Source organism: Ostrea edulis, chromosome 5, assembly GCF_947568905.1.
Source record: "Ostrea edulis chromosome 5, xbOstEdul1.1, whole genome shotgun sequence".
Classification (NCBI taxonomy): domain Eukaryota; kingdom Metazoa; phylum Mollusca; class Bivalvia; order Ostreida; family Ostreidae; genus Ostrea; species Ostrea edulis.
In genome coordinates this window covers 18,051,564-18,061,282 of record NC_079168.1, presented here as the reverse complement: position 1 = coordinate 18,061,282, position 9,719 = coordinate 18,051,564, and positions in this window count along the sequence as shown.

Below are 9,719 nucleotides of genomic sequence, written 5' to 3'. Positions count from 1 at the left end.
TTTGGGAGAAGCTATAATTATTTTAGTCCTAGCATACACTGCTTCCTGTTAGAGTTAGGGTGCTGTATAACTTGGTACCTCTTTGAGATAAAATGCTTTATCATCAAATCATAAAGCATCTTCCCTCTAACAGATACCAGATTATAAAGTACACTACCTCTAACAGGTACCAACTTATAAAGCACCCTCCCTCTAACAGGTACCAACTTATAAAGCAGCCTCCCTCTAACAGGTACCAGATTCTATAAAGTACCCTCCCTCTAACAGGTACCAACTTACAAAGCACACTTCCTCCAACATGTACCAGATTATAAAATATCCTCCATTTATAATCTGGTACCTGTTAGAGGGAGGTTGCCTTATAATCTGGTACCTGCTAGAGGGAGAGTGCTTTATTAGTTGGTACCTGTTAGAGAGAGAGTGCTTTATAATCTGGTACCTGTTAGAGGGAGAGTGCTTTATAAGTTGGTACCTGTTACAGGGAGGTTGCCTTATAAGTTGGTACCTGATAGAGGGAGAGTGCTTTATAATCTGGTACCTGTTAGAGGGAGAGTGCTTTATAATCTGGTACCTGTTAGAGGGAGAGTGCTTTATAAGTTGGTACCTGTTAGAGGGAGAGTGTCTTATAAGTTGGTACCTGTTAGAGGGAGAGTGCTTTATTAGTTGGTACCTGTTAGAGGAAGGTTGCCTTATAAGTTGGTACCTGTTAGAGGAAGAGTGCTTTATTAGTTGGTACCTGTTAGAGGGAGAGTGCCTTATAAGTTGGTACCTGTTAGAGGGAGAGTGCTTTATTAGTTGGTACCTGTTAGAGGGAGGGTTTCCTTATAAGTTGGTACCTGTTAGAGGGAGAGTGCTTTATTAGTTGGTACCTGTTAGAGGGAGGGTTTCCTTATAAGTTGGTACCTGTTAGAGGGAGAGTGCTTTATTATTTGGTACCTGTTAGAGGGAGAGTGCTTTATAATCTGGTACCTGTTAGAGGGAGAGTGCTTTATAAGTTGGTACCTGTTAGAGGGAGGTTGCCTTATAAGTTGGTACCTGTTAGAGGGAGAGTGCTTTATTAGTTGGTACCTGTTAGAGGGAGAGTGTCTTATAAGTTGGTACCTGTTAGAGGGAGGTTGCCTTATAAGTTGGTACCTGTTAGAGGGAGAGTGTCTTATAAGTTGGTACCTGTTAGAGGGAGAGTGCTTTATAATCTGGTACCTGTTAGAGGGAGAGTGCTTTATAATCTGGTACCTGTTAGAGGGAGAGTGCTTTATAAGTTGGTACCTGTTACAGGGAGGTTGCCTTATAAGTTGGTACCTGTTAGAGGGAGAGTCCTTTATAATCTGGTACCTGTTAGAGGGAGAGTGCTATATTAGTTGGTACCTGTTAGAGGGAGAGTGCTTTATAATCTGGTACCTGTTAGAGGGAGGTTGCCTTATAAGTTGGTACCTGTTAGAGGGAGAGTGCTTTATTAGTTGGTACCTGTTAGAGGGAGGTTGCCTTATAATTTGGTACCTGTTAGAGGGAGAGTTCTTTATTATTTGGTACCTGTTAGAGGGAGAGTGCTTTATAATCTGGTACCTGTTAGAGGGAGAGTGCTTTATAAGTTGGTATCTGTTAGAGGGAGAGTGTCTTATAAGTTGGTACCTGTTAGAGGGAGAGTGCTTTATTAGTTGGTACCTGTTAGAGGAAGGTTGCCTTATAAGTTGGTACCTGTTAGAGGGAGAGTGCTTTATTAGTTGGTACCTGTTAGAGGGAGAGTGCTTTATAATCTGGTACCTGTTAGAGGGAGAGTGCCTTATAAGTTGGTACCTGTTAGAGGGAGAGTGCTTTATTAGTTGGTACCTGTTAGAGGAAGGTTGCCTTATAAGTTGGTACCTGTTAGAGGGAGAGTGCTTTATTAGTTGGTACCTGTTAGAGGGAGAGTGCTTTATAATCTGGTACCTGTTAGAGGGAGAGTGCCTTATAAGTTGGTACCTGTTAGAGGGAGAGTGCTTTATTAGTTGGTACCTGTTAGAGGGAGGTTGCCTTCTAAGTTGGTACCTGTTAGAGGGAGAGTGCTTTATTAGTTGGTACCTGTTAGAGGGAGAGTGCTTTATTAGTTGGTACCTGTTAGAGGGAGGTTGCCTTATAAGTTGGTACCTGTTAGAAGGAGAGTGCTTTATTAGTTGATACCTGTTAGAGGGAGGTTGCCTTATAAGTTGGTACCTGTTAGAGGGAGAGTGCTTTATTATTTGGTACCTGTTAGAGGGAGAGTGCTTTATAATCTGGTACCTGTTAGAGGGAGAGTGCTTTATAAGTTGGTACCTGTTAGAGGGAGAGTGTCTTATAAGTTGGTACCTGTTAGAGGGAGAGTGCTTTATTAGTTGGTACCTGTTAGAGGAAGGTTGCCTTATAAGTTGGTACCTGTTAGAGGGAGAGTGCTTTATTAGTTGGTACCTGTTAGAGGGAGAGTGCTTTATAATCTGGTACCTGTTAGAGGGAGAGTGCCTTATAAGTTGGTACCTGTTAGAGGGAGAGTGCTTTATTAGTTGGTACCTGTTAGAGGGAGGTTGCCTTCTAAGTTGGTACCTGTTAGAGGGAGAGTGCTTTATTAGTTGGTACCTGTTACAGGGAGGTTGCCTTATAAGTTGGTACCTGTTAGAGGGAGAGTGCTTTATAAGTTGGTAGCTGTTACAGGGAGAGTGTTTATTAGTTGGTACGTGTTAGAGGGAGAGTGCTTTATAATCTGGTACCTGTTAGAGGGAGAGTGTTTATTAGTTGGTACCTGTTAGAGGGAGAGTGCTTTATAATCTGGTACCAGTTAGAGAGTGCTTTATAATCTGGTACCTGTTAGAGGGAAGGTGCTTTAAGTTGGTACCCATAGTATGTTACAACATAGACCATAGCATATCTTGCGCATCTGACAAATTAAACGTTATAAACTACTATCATCAGTTAACTGAAAATTAGAAAGTTCAATACATTGATAAAATAGAAGTTCTGTACAGTTTTAGTTTCAATTAAAATAACTAGTACGAATAAATAACACTACTGTTATTATAGACAATGAAGTACAGAAGACATCAGGAATTAATTGAAAAGTGGGGTATATAATATGTATCGGTACTGCATGTCTGAAAGTGCGCAAGATTTAAAAACAAAATCGATTGCTTTTAGATAGTCAATATCATAGGCGTAGCTTGGGTTATAATATTACCGAGGCAGGGGGTCTGGGGGGATGTGCCCCCCAGAAGCAATCGACATTTTACCAACGTAAAAGGTTTTTTTTTTTTTTTTTTTTTTTTTACCGAGGCAGCTGCCTCGGTTGCCTCAATGGAAGCTACGCCACTGAATATTGACATTTATGGTCATAAACTGGTGATTATACAATGTTTGTGACTTCCATCTCTTACTTCTGGGAAAGTTGGAAAAACGTCATTATATTTTGCTGCTATTTTCTTGTGTATAAAGATCTACGTGACGCAGATTCTTGTGCATAGAAAATCGTCTTACTTAATGAGGACTTGTTCTTAAACCTCGGGTTGTCTTTTACAAAAAATATCATTTTACATGTATTCATTTCATTTACGAAATGACACTACCCCGTTCTTAATGACAGTTATGATGTTCTAATAAATATTTCACAATTTCCTACAAATTTGAAATAATCACCATTGCATTTCTGAAATCAAAGTCGCCGCCCTGAATTTTTACCGCCCATATGATATGTAGAGGCTAGACAATCAAGACAACTGCATTTGTCCAAATTCCGTGGTCTTTGTTTGAAGAACAGGGATATCAGTTTTCAAACAACAAATATGTAAAAGTCTTGATATCCTCTATGGAAAATAACATTTCAAGTTGATTTAAAGTGTACACATTGTTAATTGTAATTAAGCGTATTTCATATCAATGTGCTGTCACAACATTCCGTGAAATTATGAATACTACGACGTTCTAATGGTGTATCAAGATTTTAAAATATTCTGCCCGAAATTTGTACATCAATGATTTAGAAATATCAGTCTAATACTTTGGGGAGGGTGTGATGCTAATACATCCATTATAACACACGGTACCTAATATGCATTAAAAAAATTATATGTTTATGCATAGAATTACCATTTTTCTCAATTCACTGCAACAGTGTATCATTCTTGTTAACAATGTAGATTATTAATATTTGTCAGGGTTTTTTGATACTTGCTTATGTAATATATGTCTCTTGATTTAGACGCGGGTTGTGTCGAAAATCTGAGTTTTAAATAATCAACAGTGTTGTGCTTCTCATTTTTAGAACCGAGTGATTTGAATATGATTGAAAGTATTCATGTTTCCTACGTAATTGATAATAAATATACATGTGTTTGCCAACCACAATGGAGCTCCAACAGGACCTATTTTACCTAATATTGGTCTATCAAGAAATAAGTATAAAAGAATTGACACACGACGATTATTCGTACGAATCATTGTGAATTATAAATTGGCACGAGGGATAACTCGTACCTACATAAGATGAGATAACTCGTGGTCGTCACCCTGTAAGCGGTACCAGATAGCCTCGACCGTTTAAAATACCCTAGTAACACAAACAGTGTATTGATCAGATTGAACCACCAAATTCAAAGATAATTAGATCGCAGCCCACCACAATGATATAGCAAAACCCGCTTCAACATAGACTCGCTTAAACATATATCGCTTATTTTTTCTAACCATGGCTGAGTGGAACCAGCTGGAAATTGCCATCATTACCATAGGCATCGGAAAGGCCTTGGACCTTTTAATTACTACACTTTTTCGCAAGACCCTAATTGTGGCAAGAAATGTAAGAGGAAGTCAAAATTCACATATTTTTCACATTTCTTTCTGAATTTTTATAATAAATAAATTTGTTAATTAACATTTTATCTGAAAACATATTTCGTTTGCAATTTATTTGCATGCAAGCCTAACGTCTTTCAACCGATTCCGAAATCTATAACTGCATGGACTTGTTTTCCCAATATTCAAGGAATAGATGCGGATATACACGGAGTGTCAAATCAACATAAACTCAAATATGAAGATATCTTCATTTGATCCACGCAACATTCAATTAAAGATCTCCTTAAATAATTGATATCTTCAAATGAAAGTTATTATATAGGGCTCACGGCGGATGTGGCCGGTCGACGGGGGATGTTTACTCCTCCTAGACACCTGACCCCATCTCTGGTATATCCAGGGGTCCGTGTTTGCTCAACACTCTATTTTGTATTGCTTATAGTAGTTATTAGATTGATCACTGTTCGTTATTTTCACCTTTATAGGAGTTATGAGATTGATCACTGTCCGTTATCTTCACCTTTCATCAATTAAGAATAATTTCAAATATCTTCAAAACTAAAAGAAGTATTGTGCATATCAATTCAATTGTTGGTAGCATTAATAATTATTGTGTTCAGTTGATGCGCGATATGAATAACAGCTCTCCTCAGATGATTTGATGTTTAATATGCGCGCAGTTATTGCCCTTAATTGAAGCATGCAATAATTCTTTTATGGGGAGCAATTTTCTAATTAGAGATACCCTCAATTCAACATATCCACAATCAGGCGCGTAGCCAGAAAGAAAATGAAGTGTACGCGAAGTATTGCAAGGGGTCTGGGGCCGCCGTGAGGCCCCAGTGGGCGAAGCCACCGGAAGCTCCTGAATTTTTTCTTGTCAATTTCCAAACCCAAAAGAATTCACAAAATTATTTTCTAAACTGTTTTATTATGCCAACTCACCGTATGTACTTGGACTGACTTTACATTCGTTTTACGAATTTTTTTCGTTGTTTTCGACCAGTATATAATGTTACTGATTACAAAGAAAATCATAATCCGTCTACTACATGTACATATATGACGTAGATTTTTAAAAGTGATATTCGACATGGTGTTAATGATTTGAAATTCTATAAGGACTTTAAAGATTGAATGGACACAATGATGTTGATCAAATCATAAACAATATAATGCAGTTATTTTTTAGGCACAAATATTTTAACGGCAAATCTCTCTCTCTCTCTCTCTCTCTCTCTCTCTCTCTCTCTCTCTCTCTCAAATGACACGTACGCAGTTGCGTACTTGCGTATAGGCAGCTACGCGCCTGACAATTGTTAACAGAAGTGATGCACACAGTATAATTCTTTATTTGTTCTTTATCATATTTTTTAAAATATTGATATCGTCAAAAGTAATCATTTATACCAAGCTCCAAGTTCATTTTTGCGAGCAATAATTCCACCACATAGATGCACGCATCAGTCTAATCGATGAAAACAATAACGTTATTGATGTGCGCATCAATCCATTTTAATGAGAGCAATGATGCATTTGATCTGCTCATCATTTCAATTACTGCCCGCTCCATCAATAAATATCGAGGTTGGTATAATTGACTTGTACATATGAAATGTAAGCATGGGGCTCATGTAATCTGCATAATGGACCAAGCTAATTCTGTAGAAATTGCCCTTGCTTCCATTATCGTATATATCCCCTGTCATACAAATACCAGTGACATTTAATCATATATGAAAGGTGAAGATAACGAACAGTGATCAATCTCATAACTCCTATAAGCAATACAAAATAGAGAGTTGGGCAAACACGAATCCCTAAATATACCAGAGGTGGGATAAGGTGCCTAGGAAGAGTTAAACATCCCCTGTCGACCGGTCACACCCGCCGTGAGTCCTATACCTTGATCAGGTAAACGAAGTTATCCGTAGTCAAAATCAGTGTGCCAAGATTGGCCTGATAATCGGTATGAAACGCGTTAGACAGCATTTGACCCAATAATAGGTTGTATTGGCAAACTAGATTGTTATAATGACCATATAATTTGTGAAATGCTTACTTTAAACGCGACTGTTGTAACCCCTGCACCATCAACTTGTTTGTAAGTAGCCTGCCTCGATTAAAAAACTGACCATGCGCAGAACAAGCTCTTGCGAATCGAATCAGTTGGGAGATATACACACCATATGCAGGTGATGATGGAATATTGCTACATAAATATGGGAAGTTGAGGATGGAGAAGCTATCATCCTGTTTGTCATACAGTTGAGTTGTTAGTTTGCCGTTAAAAACATCTAAGTTTGAAGCAGAAGTGGATGATTCTGTGATGTCTTTTATTTCGACTTTACAGAGATATATCGACTCGACACATGAATGAAAATTATCATTATTGATAGATAATACTTCGTCGATATATCAACATGTATAATATATGTCGAATTGAAGGTCACAACTTTCTCACGTGAAAGTTTTTTTGGGATAAATTCTGCCTCATAAGAATATAAAAACAGGTCAGTTAACAAAGGAGCACAATTCATGTCCATGGGAATTCCAACAGACTTTTGGAATACCTAATCACCAAAGATTACGAAGATATTGTCAGTGAGGAACTCCAGCATATTTTTAATTTTGACTTCAGAGTACTTGTACGTGGAATCAGAGTGGTGTGTAACAAAGTAATCTTTTGGATGATTGATCACTAGATATGAATATTTCCGTTTTCCATTATTGTTGAAGAAGCAACTGTCTATGATTTCAAAAAGTCTAGTCTTTAATTCATCGCGAGAAATGGTAGTTTAAAGTGTTGAAAAGTCATACGTTTTGATGTTGATTTGAGAAAGTTTTGCAATTTCAAATTTACTAAGAGTTCTTTAGAATTTTTTAGAATCCACATTTGATTTACACCACTTCTGGGATATGTAGTCGCACAGTACGTTTGAAGTATCTCCTTCAGAGCTGTCAATATTTTCGAGAGGAGCAAAGATAGTGGCTTGATAGAACACTTACTTGATCCATGCAGCAAAGCATTGTTGTAAGGGTTTTTATGAAGTTTAGGAATCCAGTATAGGTACGGTAACTCATATTCATCCGACCAATTGACTGAGATATTAAATGTGTCTAAACCTGAAGCATGGTTTTGAAAAATTTCATCATTTGAAAGGGTAGTTGGAGTATAAGTACGATGTCTAATGCGGGATTTGAATATTTCTCTCATATTTTCTATTCAATCTGACAAAGGTGTCAAGCTGTTCTTCCTCATATCCAGTCCATCATCTGGAGTAATCTTCGAAAGAATTCATAATAGAGGTGAAGTTCTGTCGTCAATTGAAAGACCGAGGTTCTCTGAATGTATGACCTTTTTAAAGAAATGAAGCATCAGGTCCTCATTTTCAACTACCGGTGTATCGACATCGCCAATAATGTAATGTCCAGCTTGAGTGTAGTTGAATGAAACAAGAACAAGAGCAGTAGGTGGATTGTCTATAAGATTGTCTATGTCTGGACACTGTCAAGTTTGTAATTAAACAGTTTGGATGCAACACTATAAACATATTTGTAGGAAATACAGGGTGTGGACTTACACTTCAAATATGCTGGAATACAACTTTTTCATAACAAACAATGTTGCTTATGATGACAGCATCTATTCCTTTGTTTATAAATAAGCTTAAGGAACTGACGGCATGACTCACAAGGATTATCACCTATAACCCATGGTGGTGTGAAGAGGCTGTAATGGGCAACATCCAAAATCATAGAATTCAGTCTGTATTCTGGTGTTGAAAAACCCAAGTATGAACTACCGGTAGCGTTGGATCCTCAAATAACGTATTCATAACATTCAATGGAACAGAGTAAACGTTTTGTTCGAATACGATGTGAATCTAATTGTCCGTCGACGAAAATTAAATGAATCAAGGGATTCGGTTGCATGTATATTGTTTAACGTTCCACTCGAGATTTTTCACTCTTATGAAAACTTCCCCATTGCCGGTGAAGGGCTGCAAAATTTAGGTCCATTCTCGGCGCTTACGGCCTTTGAGCATATCTGCCGTGACACGGGACCTCGGTTTTTGCGGTCTCATCCGAAGGACCTCCCCTTTTACGACAATCAAGAGGTACTGAGGACCTATTCTAACCCCGATCCCCACGTGAGACATCGTGTGTATTTGGTCCTTTGTATGAATGCTGTTCATGATCGCGTTTACGTCTTTTAATAATAGGGAAAAGTTCCATTACATTCACGTTATTTCCTAGTGGACTATATAGTCAGATTCTCCAAAGCGTTATAATGAAAGGTGAAGAATATGACAGCATGCTGTTCCAGATCATTGGAGCATCCAAGGAGAGGTTGCTAGTGACAATGGAACAGAGAATGTAAATTGTGTGATTTCTAGCACCTCTTCGTTGATGATGGAGTCGGCACATCGTCGGAGAATCCGCCCACTAATATCTGGAGTCCTTCCCCTATGTGTGCTGCAGTGGCGGCATCAACTGCAAAAAGCATCTTAATTAGCACCGTGCGTACTTTGGACCTTGCATTCGGGTCAGATTGAGGAACTTTTCATTGTCTCTGGCATATTGACAAATAACATTTTCTGGGTTCTTAAACTGAAGGAAAATTTGAGAAATATGGAGAAAAATATGTTAAACAGGGTTGGTACGAACAAGCAACCCTGCTTCACTCCACTTGTGATATACTGTACACTGTAAAATGAGATTGCAGTGTGTGGGCATATATATGACGATGTCTTCCTTTGCTTTGAGGCATAGGTTTAGAAATCCCTCTGTGCCGTCAATTGATTGGAAAGTGGGGTATTCCGGTTCGTTTGCTCACCTGCCTTGCCAGAAGAAAGTACTGGGTATAATGACCCACTGTCTGGGAGTCTTTCTTCCTGTGGGCAGTCTGTGTAGCTCAAGAT